This window comes from Cibotium barometz, chromosome 37 (assembly GCF_041138505.1).
Source record: "Cibotium barometz isolate CiBa-2024 chromosome 37, ASM4113850v1, whole genome shotgun sequence".
Classification (NCBI taxonomy): domain Eukaryota; kingdom Viridiplantae; phylum Streptophyta; class Polypodiopsida; order Cyatheales; family Cibotiaceae; genus Cibotium; species Cibotium barometz.
The window spans coordinates 31,452,982-31,471,943 of NC_141082.1; the positions used below are offsets into that span (position 1 = coordinate 31,452,982).

General features: G+C 46.5%; 1 protein-coding gene across 6 annotated transcripts in view; it reads right to left on the minus strand.

Moving 5' to 3' along the window:
- LOC147617168 (UDP-N-acetylglucosamine diphosphorylase 2-like) overlaps positions 1-18,962 on the minus strand; it is a 155,308-nt gene that overhangs the window by 95,897 nt on the left and 40,449 nt on the right. The window lies entirely within an intron of this gene.

Consider the following 18,962-nt stretch of genomic DNA (forward strand, 5'->3'; position numbering starts at 1 on the left):
GGTGGAGACTGTGGAGCATGGCTCTGTGGGCTGTGGTATAGGGGGTTGTGCAGGCACATCATAAAGTCTTTCTGCATATGTCTGCCAGGTCTGAGGATCGGCAATAGGTGTGGGAGGACGGGGCTCTCTGAGTCTCCTCCAAGCAGCAGCAGCATCTCTGCTCATGAGCATGTGATAGGTGTCCCAGTACTGAGCCTCCTCATAAGCTCGCCGCTTACGGCGGGTGAGAGTATGCATCCGCCTGCCTACCTGCCTCTGGGTGATCTCCCCGCGAGCCCTCTGCACTCGGAGACTGCGGTAAAGGTTTCTGCACTCATCATCATACCATCGCTTCTGGGGCATGCTCCCAGATGTAGGTGGCTGTCCTGTCTGTATGTGGTATGGGAAACTCCTCGCGGCTGCGGAGTGGAGTACATGTGAGAGCTGGGAGGTGAGCATGGCCATGGGTGCCGATGGATCTAAGGCAAATAGCTGATCATGAACATGATAGTCGTACACCTCGGCTAGGTCCTGAGTGAAGTGAAAAATAGTGCGTGGTGGCTGTATGATGGGTGGGTGGGTCTCCAGTAAGCTCCTGAAAGTGAGGCATAGGTATGTATGATCCGCCCCAATGGGGCATGGTGGTACGGTGAAGTGAGACACCATATCTGCTGCCTCCCGGAATCCCATCACATAATCCACTGTACTACTACCACCTCCCACTGGAAAGCAAGTCAACCCACCTGAATCTGGCCACTGAGTCATCCCATTATAAATAACGAGATGGTGTCGGGCCCCAAGCTCCAGCAAATGTTGCCCATATCCAGTGCTGTCAGCTCCTCCATCAACGGAGATCAGAGTGGTCCCTGTATCCTCTGTAGCTAGCGGCTCTAGTCTCAAGGGATCCTCAAAGTCATAGATCTCGCACTGTCTGCTCTGAGTCCGTGCATTGAAGTCCCCCATCAAGAAGACTTCTCCCAGTCTCCTCAGATAAGACAGAGTATGGAGACTCACTAGCCTCTCCTCCACCCGGCTCCTCGGTGGTGGCAAACCGCGACCCCTTCGGAGGAAAGTAGCAAAGGGCGATATAAATCCATCTGGTCTCCGAGAGGCGTAAGCTAATCCACATGTATCTCGCCTCCGAGTCTCATGCTACGACTCGAACATGCTCATGTAACCCATGTCTGAAAAGCACTGCAATACCTACTGAACCTCGGGAGGTGGCCTGTCTCATCCCCTGTCGGTGAGCTAACTCCCACTGATAACCCTCAACCCGTGGTAAGCCCCTCTCCGGCCTCTCATGTGTCTCTGTCATCAAGATGATATCCCGACCCTCCATCACCTCCTCAAGTCTCCCTGGATGTGTCCATAGGACTCCATTACAGTTCCAAATTGCTATGTGTATCTCTTTGTCTTCATGTTGTTTCCTCCGTGTCTCATAGGTCAGATGGCGCTATTCGACCCTCTTCCCATCAATGTAGATGTGACCATCCCTATAATGTGCCTTCTTCCCTTCTTTGCGTGCCGCCTTGATCTTCGGCATGCATAATCTTCTGTGCTCCAGTTGCATCCATGTGAGGTCATCATCGAAGTAGATGGGGTCCCCTGGCAAGCTCCTCAAGATAGCCCGTCTTCTCATAAAGCTCATCCTACTCTCCTCGTCCGGGAACTGTAGCACTAAGGCCTTGCCTTTGGTGGAGTCCTTTGGGGTTGTCCTCCATAATCTAGTGAATGGGAGCGGCTCATCCTCCTTTAGTCCTAGCTTGGTACATAGGTTCCGCCCGTCAATCTCAGGCGTGGAGGTAGTGCTCTCTGGAATCCTTGTGAGTCGGATGTTGAGGCGCCAGATCCGTCGCATCTTCTCTTCATCAAGAGTAGACTGCATCATGTGTACATCTTCTTGTACCTCCTTCTTGATGTTCTTCTTCATCACTTGTACATCTTCTTGCACCTCCTTTTTGATGTTCTTCTTCATCACTTCTACCCATCCTTCGCGGGCCGCCTCCATTTTCCCCTCAATTGTGTGGGTGAGGGTTTTGGTGATCTCTTCGTTGATTGCCTCTTTGTCCACCTCAAGAGTCTCTCCTTCCTCCCATGGACGATCACATAAGGATGCCACTTCGCCCTTCAAAAGGTTGATTTCCTCCTGCATGGCGAGCTTTTCCTTCTCCCACTCCTCTTGCATGGTAAGCTTCTCTTCCTTCCATATTTCCGCTTCGGCCTCCAGCTTTCCCATGCGCGTCAATAAGTCCTTCTTGATGGCGGTGATGGTGCTGTCCAATGTCTTCTTCTGGTCCTTGATAAGATGCCTAGGGATATGATCAAGCTAGCTGATTTTGTCATCTACATACCCTCCCATTGTAGAGGGAGGGAATGTTTGAAAGGAGCAAGTAAGTATGTGGGAGAGAAAGAGAAGAAATGAATGAAATGGATGAAATAGGGTGGGGGGGTTCAAGTCCCCATTATGTTGCTGCCTTGAGGACCTGAGCAAGGGTGGGTGGGTGGGAAAAGGGCGCGAAGCGAATCGGTGACAGAGAGACCTGAAGAGAGAGACGGGCTACACACAGAGGGGGCGAATGCAGGCGAACAGTGACAGAGAGGCCTGACGAGAGGGAGGGGCTACACACAAAGGGAACGAATGCAGGCGAACAGGTACGATGGAGAGAGAGAGAGAGAGAGAGAGAGAGAGAGAGACGGGAGGGAGAGAGAGAGAGAGAGAGAGAGAGAGAGACGCAGGCAAGCAGCAGGAGGGGAGAGCGAAGAGCGAAGAGCGAAGGGGGCAGCAGGAGGGGTGGACGCAGGCAGGCAGGATGGGAGAGCGGAGAGCGGAGAGCGAAGGGGGAAGCAGGAGGGGTGGACGCAGGCAGCAGGATGGGAGAGCGAAGAGTGAAGGGGGCAGCGGGAGGGGTGGGCGCAGCGAGAGGGGGGAGTAATCTGAATCACTGAAAGCATGCAGCTGTGACTCACCCCCCTTTGGATAAAATAATGCAAAATACAGAGTGCCCTGTAAATAGCCGAAAATCCATTTAACAGCTTGCCAATGCTTCGTACCTGGGCTATGCATAAATCTGCTTAACTGTGAGACCGCACACTGTATATCTAGCCTTGTGTTGTACACATAAAGAAGGGATCCAACAGCCTGCTGATACAAACTAGCATCAAAAGAGTCTCTTGTATCTTGAAGACTAAGTCGAGTACCTGCCTCCATAGGTGTAGCCACAGGTTTACAGTCTTCAAGATTAAACCTTTTCAATAGCTTCTGTATATATTTAGACTGCAGCATAATAATGCCATCATTGCGCTACATAAACTGAATCCCCAAATAGTAATGCAAGCGCCCCAAATCCAACATCTCAAACGATGACTGCAAATCAACCTTAAAGGCTGAAATTTGATCTATATCAGGTCCCGTGAGCAGCATGTCATCAACGTATCGAACGATGACCAAAAATGTGTCCTTGATTCTCTTCACATAGAGGGTACTCTCTGTTGGACTGTTGCAAAAATCATTTGCAACCAAGTATGCATGAATCATCTCATACCATGCTCTAGGAGCCTGCTTAAGGGCATAAAGAGCCTTTTTCAACTTGCATACTTTAGACTCCTCTCCTTTCACAGCAAAACCGGAAGGCTGCGATACATACCTCCTCATGTACATCACCATTCAAAAATGCAGTCTTAATGTCCAACTGATGTACATTCCACCCATGATGTGCTGCCAAAGCAATGAGACACCTAATGGTAGTCATAAAAGATGTGGGTGCAAAGGTCTCATCATAATCAAAATGCCCTTTTGCTAGGCATACCCCTTTGCAACAAGTCTCGCCTTGTAGTGATCAATGCTACCATCTGCTTTGTGTTTTAACTTGTAAATCCACTTAGTATCAATGGCCTTCTTGCCATGAGGTAGATTTGTCAAATATGCATCCAATGATCATCATCCTGTGCTTCCTCAAAGGAAACATGTTTCTCCTCCTTACATAAAGTAGAAATGAGAACATGATCCACGTGAGAATAATCTGCATGATGAGAACCTGTACGAGTTCTAGGTACAGGAGCTGCCAACTTGCTATTCCTCAATGTCTGCACAAGCCATTTTGGCATACGCCTAGATTCTTCTATGGCTGCTCTCTTCTCATCTATTACATCCTCAATAATTGCCTCATCAAAAGGTTGATTTGCAGGCTGATTTTGCACCTGTAAAGGTTGAATTTCAGCACTTGAGCATTCAATTGCTCTACATATGACTGCCCTCCATCAAACAGAGGTAGGAGCAAATCAAACATGTCCCGTGAGCATACATTTTGTTGTTTTTTGCATGAAAGCATGGACTGAACTAAGTTTTCGACAAAAACAACTCTACTTACCAAAATCCGCTTTGAGGCCGGATGGTAAGAGTCTATATCCCTTGCTTTCTGAATTGTATCCCACAAATATGCATTTAATTCCCTTATCATCAAGCTTACTATGTTGTTGCTTAGGCACAAGAGCATAAGCAAGACATCCAAACACACGCAAATGAGCCACAAAAGGCTTCCTGCCATGCCAAGCTTCATAAGGAGTTTTAGAGTGCAAGGCCTTGGTAGGGCATTTGTTCAACACATAGTTTGCGCACATAGTTGTCTCTAACCAAAAACCATGAGGTAAATCTTGGGCTTTCACCATACATCGTGCCAACTCCATGAGAGACCTGCTCTTCCTCTCAGCCACATCATTTTGCTGAGATGTGTGTGGCACTGTACATTGATGCGTTATGCCTTTTTCAGCCTTATATGCATGAAATTCCTTCGACATATACTCTCTCTCCCCTCGATCTGAACGAAGGGTGCCAACTTTACATTCTGTCACCATTTGGTCCATCTCCATTTCTGGAGCCACTTCTACGGGACTGTCACTCCATAGAGCGGCCAGATTTGTGACATGTTTACATGGGGCCAGGCCAGTGTCCCATGTGAAAGGGCCAGTCTTTTGGTGTCACATGAATGGGAGCCAGATTAGTGCCATCCGTGTGTAACCAGTGCTGTGTCACATGGACGGGAACCAGTTTCATGCCACCCGTGTGTGACCTGCTTTGTGCTGTATGGATGGGAGCTTGTTGGTGCCACCCTTGTATGGCCAGGATGGCGTCTTACCTATGGGACTGTCACTCCATAGGAAGACCACGACATATTTTTATATTTCTGTCGTGCCAGTTCTGTGCCTGACAGGAACTTCTTGTACAAGTTTCATGAAAGGGAGATTTCCTCCATTACATGTGCACATGCATTTATGCCTGCATGCATAAACTTGTTTTTGCATGACTTGTTTGTGTGTGTTTGCCTGTTATGCCGTGCCAGTATACTGGACGGGGACGCCCCCAATGTACCGTGGAGTGCTGTTTGTTGACTCGGTGGTGTGGCGTGTGAATAGGTGGTAAGTATTACCATTTTTTCCTTTTTAAAATCTAAAATTAATAAGATACGGCCAACTTTAATATATATAAGCCCATGTGTTCACACACATTTAAATTAGGGACTGGAGATTAGGGTGCCCATGAGCATTTAAAATACCTTTTAATATTGTGTATCCTTTTGTAAACCTTTGGATAAACTATTGCATGAGTTAATATGGTAATTAATCACACGTGGGAAGTTGGCTATAATTTTCTCTTCATCGCTTGCTATTCTCCATCGCCTACCTCGTGAAGGACTGATTTTGCTGCATTTTCTCATCGCCTCTTGCCCACATGGATTGTACCGGCTGAGACCCACACGTGTACTGAAAAAACTGGACCGTACCTGCTGAATTCACACGTGGGAACCTGCTGGACTATACCTGTTGAATTCACACGTGGGAAAACTGTTGGACTGTACCTGATTGTACCTACTGTCCTGCTGGATTGTACCTGAATGTATCTGCTGGACTGTACTTGCTACTGAAAAACGACACATGTGTTGAATCTGAACTGAATTTGCTGAAATCTGATGGTGCTTGCTGCTGAATTTCACGTGTTGAATTCGGATTGTACCGACTGAATCTGGACTGTAATTGTTGAATAGTACATGCTGCACCAGATTGTACTTGTTGTACCAGGTGTCCTCATGTTTTCTCATTTGTGTAAATCTGAAATTTGCTAATTTAAATTTAGAGAATTCTTTAAGTTTTGTGTAGAGCAAGAACAAAGCATGTATTTGCTGACCATGCTATGGAAGTTCTTCCTGGTGTGGTTAGTATTTTTCCTTGTGGTGGTGGTGTTAACCGCGCCCTGAGAGCCTCTGAGAGCCAGTGAAGGTTAGACTCACCAGGGAATTTGGGAGCAAAGGTTATTAGGAAGAACCACGTCATATTCACTCCGCGGTGTACCCCATGGCCTGTGTTAATTAGTACGGGCGTGCCTGTTGGTGCATGGTCCCGGAAGACCAGTGAAAGGCAGGTGTGCACCCAGTGGAGGTGGAAATGAGCCTGTGATTTGAGGCTACTCCGACCAACACATCTTCATCGACTTGAACCAATTTGTTTGAATTGTTTTCACTCCCTGGTGGAGAAATCTAGCCTATCAGGCTGGTGACACTTGTACATATAAATACTCCAAGAAATACAAAATGTATTGAGGGAGGGTTGTCCTTTCCGGCAGTGCTGGTGTCATGTGTATTTTTGGTATTTCCAATATTTATGTTACTGATGATGTTTCCATTGTTAATTTCAATTAAGTGAAGTGTACTAAATATGTGTATATTGTCTTCCAGTCTGTAGGCCTTCTGTAGGGAGCGGTCACATTGGTATTAGAGCCCGGTCGTCTCTCTTCCTCAAGAGGAGACACGGAGTTTTGAGATCGGAAGCAAGTACGAACACTTGGAAAGAGTTCAAGGACATATTTTATGCCCAATTCTTGCCACCAAATGTAGAGCATACACTCACCCTAAAGTGGAATAGACCTGACCAAAAGGATAATGAGAGTGTGCAGCAGTATGTGAGCAAATTTTGGAAAGTTTTTCTCGAGGTTACTCCGAGGATGAAAAGAAAAGAAAGTTTCGTTCCGGGTTGTAACCAACCTATCATTCGGGCATCGAATTGCACCCGAAACACACTCTACAGCAGCTTATAGCATCTGCTCTTGCTCTGGAGCAATTGGTGTTGAAAATCAAGCAAGATCAAGGTGGTTCCAAGGGCAAAGAGAAGGCTGTCCCAAACCTGCAAAAAGGTGGACAACCATCGAAAAAGAGCTTTCGGGAAGTCCAAAAGGGAGGTAAGGTTGAAAATACCTCATCCAAGGATAATGGGCCAAAGAAGAACAAATTTGGCTTGACTCTCGAGCAAAGGGAGCAATATGCAAAGGAGGGGAAATGCTTTTCTTGTGGAAGTAAAGAGCATATGTTTAGGCAATGTCCCAACTGCAAACAAAAGCATGAGGATAAGTAACCCAAGGCAAATGTGCATGCCGTTCCCGATGTGGAGGGAAACACGAAGCATGATGGTAAAGAGAGGATGGTATGCAAAGCATGGGGCCAAATCAAGGTTCAGCCCGCGTTATTTATGTTTGATGATTGTGCGACAAATAACTTCATCTCTACCTAGATGGCAGCCGCCTTGGGCATTGAGGTTGAGGATATGGGGCCTCAAATTAAAGCAGAAGTTGGCTTTGTTGGTAAAGAGATCTAGGTAACCCCACTTATTGGGAAGTTGCGCATACATATTCAGGGTTATCTTGATCATGAGCATTTCTTGGTTGCATCTCTTAATGGATGTGATGTATTGCTTGGCAAGCCATGGCATCATAGGCTTGAGCCTCGCAAAGAGTACAAGATAAACATAATTTCCTTTATGCATAAAGGCTGCATGCATGTCATTGATGTTGGCAAGGAAGGGGATTCTATTCCAGTTGTATCTCACATCCAGATTAATAAAGCAATGAAAAAGAGTCTTTCAGCGCACTTGGTTTTTGTTCGTGATAACATTGAATCAAGTCATGAAAATGTGGATGTTTTGACTCAGGATAGACTGAATTTTCTTCATGCATACAAAGATTGTTTTGATGATGCATTACTAGGTGAACTACCTCCTCAAAGGCCCGAGGATCATCGCATAGATCTTGTGCCAGGTAGTTCTCTACCTAATAAACTCACATATCGTGTGAGTGCCGCACAACAAGAAGAGATTATGAAGCAGGTTAATGAGCTTTTGGAGAAAGGTTTGGTTTAGCCAAGCTCCTCACCTTTTTGTTCTCCCGTGCTTCTTATACAAAAGAAAGATGGGTCATTCCGCATGTGTATGGATTATAGAGCTCCAAATAAGCTTACCATCAAGAACAGATTTCCAATCTTGCGCATTGATAGACATTTTGGATAAGCTTGATGGCTCGGCTTGTTTCAGTTGTATAGATTTGAAGAGTGGTTATCACCAGATACGAGTGGTGTCAGAGGATATCCACAAAACTGCATTCAGGACAGCTTTTGGATTGTATGAGTTTTTGGTGATGCCTTATGGTCTCACCAATGCCCTAGCCACATTCAATCGTATAATGGATAGGATATTCCGATCCCATCGAAAATTCACACGTGTATTCTTTGATGACATCTTGGTTTTCTCCAAGAATGAGCAAGAGCATAGGACTCATTCGGCTACAGTGTTTGAAGAGTTGCGGAAGCGTAAATTCTTCATTGATGCCAAGAAAAGTGAGTTCTTTCTTTCAAAGATATACTATTTGGGCCACATTGTATCCAAGGATGGATCCTGCAAGATTGAAACGATTCGGAATTGGCCAGAGTTGCAAAATGTACATGAGGTACGTAGCTTTCTAGGATTATGTTCATATTACAAGCGCTTTATAAGGCGTTTTGCTATGATTGCCACGCCTTTACATGATCTCACGAAGAAGAAAGCCACTTTTAAATGGACCTCAAAGGAGCAAGATGCCTTTTTGCAACTAAAGAATGCTATCATATGTGGACCCCTCTTGATTGTTCCCGACTTGCAAAAGCCATTCACCGTGGAATGTCATGCATGTGGGAATTGTATAGGGGATGTCCTAAATCAAGAAGGTCATGCAGTTGCATATGAGAGCCAACGATTGCATGATGCTGAGCTTCATATGGACATCTAAAAAAAAAAGAGCTCTTGGCTGTAATTCATACCTTAAAGATATGGAAACATTCTCTTCATGGGGCTAAATTTGTAGTCAAGACAGATCATCAAAACTTGAGATACTTTCTATCTCAAACAAAGCTTTCGAAAAAGCAGATGAGAATGGCAAACTTTCTTTCCATGTTTCATTTTCAGATTGTACATACTCCGGAAAAGAAGAATGTAGTGGTAGATGCATTGTCCAAGAGGACTTATGTGGCTGCAGTTTTAGTGGCCTCTCATGGGGACTTATTTGCCATACGAGATTTGTATCATTTGGATGTTGATTTTTGCCATATATGGACTGATTTGATGGCTGGTCACTCACATGTCTCTTATGTGATCAAAGAGGGTTCTCTTATGAAGGATAACTGCTTATGTGTGGTGAAAGATATGCGTCCAAAGATTATGGAGGAATGTCATGCTCCATGTCATGACCCTGTGAAATTGGAACAGCACAAGTGTGGGCATGGTGGTCGGTGAGCAAGATAAATTTTTAAAGATTCATACTTGGGTATCCAGACAAAAAGGTAACATGTGTGGACAACCCCAAGTCTGAAGGGGGACCAAGGTATTAAACTTTATAAGGTTTATAACCTTGGGTGGCCCTTAGAAAGTTTTAAAAACTTTAAGGGCCACTAGGATAATTATGGAGAGGGGGCTACTCCACTTTTAGAGTACACGCCTCCCTCTCCATCTCTTTCTCTTACTTTTGGAAAATGGACTGGTCGGCTAGCTGCGTGGAGAGAGGACGTGCAGGTCTCTCTTGCTTTTGGAAAAAAGGACTAGTCGATTGGCTGCGTGGAGAGAGGACGTGCAGGTCGCCTGAAGGAGAGCCGTACAATATAGGTGCTGCAGGTATAGGCTGGTATAGGTGCTATAGGTACAGGTTGGTTCGCGGCGCTTCATACATGCGGCTGCAAGGCGACTGGTACGGACAGGTACACGCTGGTGCAGTTTTTCTGACGACGCAGGCGACTGCAGGGCAACTGGTACTGACAGGTATAGGCTGGTGCAGTTTTTCTGACGCAGGCAGCTGCAGGGTGACTGGTACGGAGAGGTACTGGCTGTTGCAGATTTTCTGGCGCAGGCGGCTATAGTTTTTCTGACGCAGGCGGTGCAGGCCAGCAAGCACAGGCGACTGTTGGTCAGGTGGCGCAGGCCGGCTAGTGAAGAACTGTACAGGGCAGCCCGGTGCAGGCTGAACCCTTCTTTTTCTCTCTCTCTCTCTCCTCTCCCGCTGCGTGCCTGCGCCCACCCGCTGCCCGCTTCGCTGCCTGCCTGCGCCCCCCCCTCTGACTGCCCCCTTCGCTCTCCCCTCCCGCTGCGCCCACCCCTCCCGCTGCCCCCTTCGCTCTTCGCTCTCCCCTCCCGTTGCCTGCCCGCGCCCACCCCTCCCGCTGCCCTCTTCGCTCTTCGCTCTCCCCTCCCGCTGCCTGCCTACGCCCTCCCCCCCCCCCCTCTCTCTCTCTCTCTCTCTCTCTCTCTCTCTCTCTCTCTCTCTCTCTCCATCGCACCTGTTCGCCTACATTCGCCCCCTCTGTGTGTAGCCCCTCCCTCTCGTCAGGTCTCTCTGTCACTGTTCGCCTGCATTCGCCCCCCCCCCCTCCCCGGCTGCGCCCACCCGCTGCCCGCTTCGTTGCCTGCCTGCGCCCCCCCTCCCGCTGCCCCCTTCGCTCTCCCCTCCCGCTGTGCCCGAGCTGGATGTTATGACACACGAGTGTCCACTAGTGGGTTTTGCTTTCGCCTTGGTGACTCATGTATATCATGGCTCAGCAGCAGCAAGAAGCAGCCTACAGTGGCCACTTCCAGCTGCGAAGCTGAGTACAAGACAACTTTTACAACTACAATTGAGTGTGTGTGACTCACACGTCTTATGGTTGATTTGGGTGTTGGACAGTCGTCTAGCACTACGATTTTCACTAACAGCTAGAGCGCATTAGCAGTTGCGAGAAACCCAATGTTTCATGCTTGCACTAAGCACATTGAGATGCATTACCACTATGTCAGGGAAAGACTCTGCACAACAGAGATTAGCTTGGTCTATGTGCCTACACATGACTACATGGCAGATTTAGTCACGAAGACACTTCCTCGTGAAAAGTTCGAAGCTTTTCGTAAAGCTTTGGACTTACTCCTTTTCAGGGTTGATCGGCCATACCCTGTACATGTTCACATCATCACTTCAGGGGGAATTTGTAGCATTATATGGTAGTGATGTGTGTGAACACACTTAGGACCACCGGGACAGTTTTTCTCTCACTAGGAGGTTTTTTTCCCCGTGCGTATGTACACCCTCTTATCTACTCATTTTGCGGTGTGTACTTATCTTTTGTATCTGGCACACATTTGTTCATTCTAATCTAGTGAGTTTGTGTGCTCTCAAGCTTATCTATCTTGTGTGTGTGCATTGTTGCAACCCTAATCCTAATTCCAACATAGATGGGCTAGGGAGGCATCACCTTTGGCTAGCTGATCATTGGCGGCCGTGGTCATGCAAAAGTGGAGATCCATAAAAGTGACTCCAAGCTTCTTGACAATCTTAACTGGGGCATCTCATACAAGAAGGATAGTCATGATGTAACCTCATAGGATGGGAAGGATAGTGGTATTTATAAAGCATGGGGTAAATATACTCCTAATGTATAAGAGGCCTATCTCTGTGTATACACCAGAGAGGTGTGTCCTGGTGGTATGGGATGCCAAGGCTTTGCATGTGGAGCCATGTTCTCAAATGCTACTAACCTCCATGTGTCACCAATTTGGGCATGTCCCTATGTGAAAGGACTCTGGGAATTCCCAAACTAGTATAAGTACTAAGAACAGGGAATTTCCATCCCACATGCATGTGCATAGATCATGGATGCATGTGAATGCATTAGAGGATTTTTGCTATAGTATGACGTGTTTTTGTGTCCTGCCTGCTTGGATGTATGAAGGGATAGGTAGTGCCAAGGATGCTTGGCATTGCATACTACTTAACCCAGTGGACGAGTGCCCGTGTTTGCTAATAATTTTTTGGAATGTAACAGGGATTAAAGTGTGCGAAATGAGGCCAAAGTTGGTCTATGTTATGATGACCAAGTTATAAGCCTTTGAGTTTCACACTCATTTTAATCAACCTGGACACTACTAATAATTTTGGGCACCCATGGGTAATGAACAACTTATTTGGCAACAAAAACTCGTGTAAGAGTTGGAATCGAAAAGAAGCTGCCACACGTCTCCAAGAGAAAGAGAATTCCATTTACGTTCAACTGGTTTCAAGCGTAGTACTTATTCTTTGGTATCTGCCAAACGGTACCTTCTTGACTGTGCCTACTCTATGGTGCTTGCCGACTGCCCTGCCAGCTTCTGTGCATGCTGTGTCTACTGTTCAGCTGTAACAGGGAGTGCAAAGCTACAACACATAGCAAGGGTATCACGGTGGTTACCATTGGGATCTGCACAAAACAATGCTACGTGGCTAGATAGTGACTCGCTGGCCAGTTGCAAGGTGTAGTGGGACCAAGACATCACAAAGTGAGGCAAAGCAATGGCTGCAACACAAGGTATGAGAGCTAGATCATTACACGGTACCTATGAACCAGCGCAAGACAAATAAAAGTAAAGCCTGTATGATCGTTGAAGCAACTACTAGACCTTGTAGAACAAGGTGTTTGGTGGTGAGAAAGAAGGGCATCACACGGTGACGTGTGAGTCAACACAAACAAGTGCAAAGGCAAGGTGGCCGGTGATTCTAAGAACCTGGGAATTTGTTGCTGAGAAGAAACACAGAGGACAAAAGCTAACAGTTACTTCCATTACAACGAGAGAGACTGGGACGAGATCCTGTGAGTTCCTCTTGGTTGTATCATGTTACCGAGTCTTGTACCCTTTTGTCATAGACTTGGGAGAACATTTTATTTCTCTTCCCTAATTTATGGCTTGAGATCAGGAAAAGTGTTTGTCATTGTTTTCATGCACGTGTTGGAAATCTGGTGCAAAGCACCCTCATACTTGTACTAAACAAATACTCTTTAGAATGAAGTTGTTCCTTGGGGGGGGGGTGGGGGTCCGGCCCCAATGTTGTGTTGAGAGAGAAGTTAGCTTTCATGACTTGCAAGTGTATTCAAACTAGGATTGGTATTGCTATTTGGGTGCCCGCGTCGTTACAGTGTTATCACAACCAAGGTTCTCAACATCAAATTTGAGGCAAAGGCATCCCCCACCCCTCTTGTACAACTTGCAACTCATGGGAAACCTTGCACATGAAGTGGAAATTATAGAAGAGAAATATCAACAGGAGATCAAGAACCAAGATCTCCAACAGATTGAGGAATTGAAGAAAGAGCTCTTCCAAAAAGAGAGCTTAATTGAGGAGCTACAGGAGAGTCAAGGAAAGGACTGTTCGATCACAAGGCTTCATGGTAGGTTGGGAGATTGGGCCAAGCAAGAAGGGCTTAATCCAAGAGAGATGGCCATTGCTTTCTTGCTAGAAGAGGGTTATCAGTTATCTCGTACTTCCTCAGGGGTATTTATTGAAGAGCCAAAAGATAAACAAGATTCGCTCATCAAGTTTAAAGCCCCCACAAACTACCAGATACACATTGAAGTGAACCAGCCAACAAGTGCTTCAAACAAGAAGAAGAGAACTTTCATGAGTAGAGACGACTCTCAGGATGTAGATGCTTTTGAGGGCACATGAGCAAAGGTAAGAAAACATGGAACAAGTCAACTTTTCGAGAGCATACAAAGAAAAAGGTAAGAAAACATGGAACAAGTCAACTTTTCGAAAGGCAATGCAAGAGAAGATAAGTGCTCGACTTTCTCCTCCCATACTACCATTCCAAGCTAGTGGTGAAGAGATTTATACTCCCAAGGGACCACCCTACTTTCCTCAAGAAGGGCTTGGTAGCTCTTGAGAGCATGTCTACCCGGGGTTTATATAAAACCCAAGATATTGTATCCTTTTTAAAATTTATAGCTTCCTCTAGTAGACTAGAAAGTAACTTAAGTTTTTGGTTTTGGATAACCAACTGGTGTGACCAGTTAATAATGAATAATATTTTTGGCTATTTTCCATGTTGCATGTCTATGCAAGACCAATGTGTAACAAGGGCTTAAAGCCAAGTATTATTCAAGATGTTATACATCGTTTTATTCTCTTGGAAGAATGTTCTATCTAGATGTATCTTTTAAAACAAGGATTCTCTTCATGGCCAAGTGGAGTTGTTTTGTACAGTGGATTTCTTTTGAATGAGCTATTTTTCTAGTATGTTGGCTATATCTGCAGTATCTGTTTATACTATTTCCCTTGCGAAGTGGCTTGGGCATATGGTTGTGAGACTGGATATAGAGCTGAGAGTTCCACTCAAGTGAGGCTTGTGTGAGACTAGGTGTTACTCCGAGAGGCTCCACAACCACGGATATGTTTCACTCATGTGATCACTGAGTTCTACATGTGACTTGAGCCCAGCTCTTTCTCCGCAGTGTGATAGATGTCCACCTGGGAGCTAACTGGTATATAGTCACTATTTATGGTTAGATGGCCTTCATGTGAGGACTCTAGTATGACTAGATCCCAGCTCATCCTTTTGAATGAGAACAACCTTGCTTTCTCGCAAGGAGGCCTTCACAGTTGTCGTCAACTGTTTAAAAGATGGAGAAGATGTCACCAATTTGGGCATGTTCCTATGTGAAAGGACTCTCGGAATTCCAAAGTGCCCAACATAGCACAAGTACTAAGAACGAGGGATTTCCATCCCACATGCATGTGCATAAATCATGGATACTTGTGAATGCATTAGAGGATTTTCGCTAGAGTATGACGTGTTTTTTGTGTCCTGCCGGCTTGGATGTGTGAAGGGATAGGTAGTGCCGGGGACGCTTGGCATTGCATACTACTTACCCCAATGGAGTGCCCTTGTCTGCTGCTGATAATTTTTGGGCATTTAACAAGGATTAAAGTGTGCGAAATGAGGCCAAAGTTGGTCTATTTTATGATGACCAAGTTATAAGCCTTTGAGTTCACACTCATTTTAATGAAGCTAGACACTACTAATAATTTTGGGCACCCATGTTGAATATTTTAGAGCTTGTGTGTGAATCCACTCTAGCCCATGTGTGCACCTTGTGGGAAACCACCCTTAGCACCTCACACTTATAGCCATGCATTATGTGTGGACATGAGACTGGCTATGTGGCCCTCTCAAGTCCACATCCCATCACATAATCTCTACCACAACTCTATCCCTCACCATCAACATAAAAAGGCCCTTTCTACTCTCATATTGTATAATGCAATCTAGTCCTATAAATCATTTTTGAATCTTGAGTTTCCTATCATTAGTTGACTCCTCACAGTTATTTCAGTTTCAGTTAGTTGTTTTTAGCTTTTCTTACACAGACATTGTATCAGATCCACCAATTGTTGTAACCTTTTTGGTCTCATAGGTCATTTTGGCCTTTTGAAGACGTTAATATTTCATTTCATTCTCTCTCTCTCTCTCTCTCTCTCTCTCTCTCTCTCTCTCTCTCTCTCTCATGGGGTACCAGGACCAGAGGTGTTTGGGATTGTTCTTGCTTGAGCTGCGGAGACATAGAGATAGCCTGCTTAGGCGCACAGAGAGCCAGACTCAGAGGCACATTACAGACTTCTTTAGTCCAGCCATCACTGCGCCAGATGGACCACAGCAGCAGCAGGACATGGATACCGCCCACACCAGAGGTACACTGATTGATCGTGCGATTGAGCTTGGGTGGTCCAGACGCCCACGACCACGGAGGAGGGCATCCCAGCATAGACGGAGGTTGCAGCGGCGGATTCGGATTATTCTTGCGAGGCATGCGAGACACCCGATCAGGGTGGGTGCTGACCACAGAGGATATTGAGGAGATCCGCCAGTGTCCGATGCGGCACATATTATGAGATGGAGGCACCTCCATAGTGTACCCCTCCGTCCCACATGATATTGTATCCCCTCACTATATTCCACTCACCTCCATAGCATACCCCCCCCCCCCTCACTATATTCACACCCTTAAGGGTTTCTGTTTACCTTCCATTTCCAGTTTCATTTTCTAGGTGCCAGTAGTATCATCTTTATTTTTCATTTTTTGGGTTTTTTTATCCAAACATTGTATCAGATCCACCATGATGTAACTATTGGTCTCATAGGTCATTATGGCCTTTTGAAGACGTTAATATAACATTTCATTTCATTTTCTCTCTCTCTTCTAGCAGTAGTGCTCCATCCATCACACCCCCCCACTAGCTCAGCACTTTCATAGTTTATTTCATGTTCATTTTGTCCTTTTTTTTTTTCTCTGGACATACAGAGGACATTGACAGTTGTACATTGATTTGTCTCAAAGGTCAAGTTCGGCCTCTAATAGACATTAATACAGCTTTCTTTCTTTCTTTCTTTCTCTCTCCGTTCGCTGCCCCACCTTCGCCCACCTGCGCCTCTTTCTCTCTCTTCATTGCCCCACCTTCACCTCTTTCTCTCTCTTCGAAACTGTGCCTCCTCTCTGCCCGCTTTCCCCACACACCCACTGCCCCACCTGCGCCTTTTTCTGACTCTTCACTTCCCCCTCTTCCCTTTTGTATCTTCACTGCCCCACCTTCGCCTCTTGCTCTCTCTTTGAGGCTGCGCCTCCTCCTCTCTCTTCGCTGCCCCCTCTTCCCTTCTCTCTTCACTGTCCAACGTGCGCCTCCTCTCTCTCCTCTTGTTGCCTGTACCTGCCTCCCCACTTGCAGCTGGCCACCTATGGCGGCCACCAGCTGAGGACCAGAATTAGTACTGAAAGGGGACCCATTCAGTCCAACATGGACAGCTCGCCAGAAACAAGGACTAGAGATGAGGAGAGAAAATACAGCTCGATTTGGGTGAGCACACAGATCAGCGACCCCAAAAACATGCTTGACCACCATGAGAGAAGTATGCAAAATGCAGGATATGGACATTGAGCACCTACAAAAGAAGCTCGGGGAGAACAAGGATAGTGATGACCTTATGCGTGGGTTGCGTGCCTCCATGCAAGAGGAGATGGATAGGTGGAAGGCAGACATGCAGGTACACATGGCAACTCAGCTCACCAAGATGCAGGAGGAAATGGTCCAAATGTTGGACGCAAAAACAAGCCACCATGCCTCACTAATCACGGAGCTGGAGGCCCAAGTCACCACCCTTAAAGTGGAAAATGAGACCTTGAGCGCACGTACTCAATTCGAAGAAGGAGAAATTCAGCCAACCCTCAATGATGAGCTTAATACACTTAGAGAGCAAATGAAGACCCTCTTGGAACAAGAAGAGAAGAAGGCAAACGAGGTAACCACATGGGCCGAGATGATTAAGATGACACAGAAACAAGTGGAAGAAGGGGGCAGCTGGATTGAGGTTGCCAAGAAGCAACGGAACCCACCATCATCACCAAACATCATCAATGACACACTCGAAGAGGAGAAAAGAAGGAAGATTAGGGAATTGATTGTGAGAGTGGTGGGATGGAAGGAAGGAGCCTCACCGAAAGAGGACACCATAGCACTATGCAAAAATATGGAAATCTCTGATACCCCCTTCGTTGAGGCATGGCCGCAACATGGACCACAGTAGGTGGACTTCATCACAGATCTACACTCAGTTTTTGAGGAGGAGGATACTATTTTTGGAGAGGCATGCATTCCTCCCACCACATTGTACATACTGGCACCTTGTGCAGGTGGGCCACCTGCACTACTTTTTTGGCACATGCTCATGGCAGAGGTAGATACTTCTCTCTCATGTCTGGACTAAGCTCTAAGTGCCCCATCCCATTATACTTGCAGAGATTGGAGCAGCCCTTTTGGTACTGGATGCCCTGTTCCAAACAGTGACTTTCATATACTGCATGGACACCCTGAAGAGAGACAGGCTCCCCCTGCAGGCATTGGAGTCATCTGGGCGACTAGGCAAGACAGGACATGTTAGGGTTTGGTATGCCAGGATCACATAGTGGTTCCTCTCACATGGGCTTTATATGGATCAACAGCCTGGATGCACCTCTATTACCTCTGACATTAACTGACTCATCTGTGCCAACCACTTTAGACTAGAGACCCAGGTCACATGGCTGGACCCACTTCAGATTCCTATGAAGATGCAACTCTCTTGGGATCACTTTATGAGGGTCACAGAGGATGGCTTCATTTAGAAGCCTAGTTATCTTCACTGACACATGTCACATGCCGTTACAATTGCGATCAGCCAGATCGGAGTCTCGTGGCATTGCCTACAGGTGGAGACCAGGCGAGCACAAGGCATTGCTAGGGAGAACAAGATCTGCTGACTCTGTTCACTAGAGGTCGAGACAAAGGCGCACTATCTTTCAGATGCCCAGTGTACTATGAGGTACACAGGAGGTTTCATTGCCTCTTCAGGGAAGGATTCGGCCCACTGTGTCGGGTCATTGATTTCCAAGGCCAGCAATGCCTGGGACTCTACCTGCTGGAGCTGTGTTGCCACAGAGATCAGCTATGCAGAGAGGCACAGATGCAGACCCCAAATACCTCACAGCCCCCATCAAGAGTTTCTTTCATCCGACTCCCCCATCGACGATCACGAGAGAACGCTAACCCAGATGCCCCTACTCAACGGACCAGGCAGCGCACACTGACAGCCCAGTGCCACAGGTGCCACCCTGCCTCCCTGGCGTCTCCCTTCTCCCTAGATACAGCACTCCAAGTGCAGCAAGCTAGACGCCCAAGACCAACCGTTCCCAGGAGATGCTCCACCCAATAGCTTCAGATCTGAGAGATGCTCTAGAGATACAGGAGTGCCCTTTCACAAGCAGTGGATATGGAGAGAATCTATACAGATAAAGATGTGGAGGATCCACTTTGATCCCTCACACTGTACCATTGA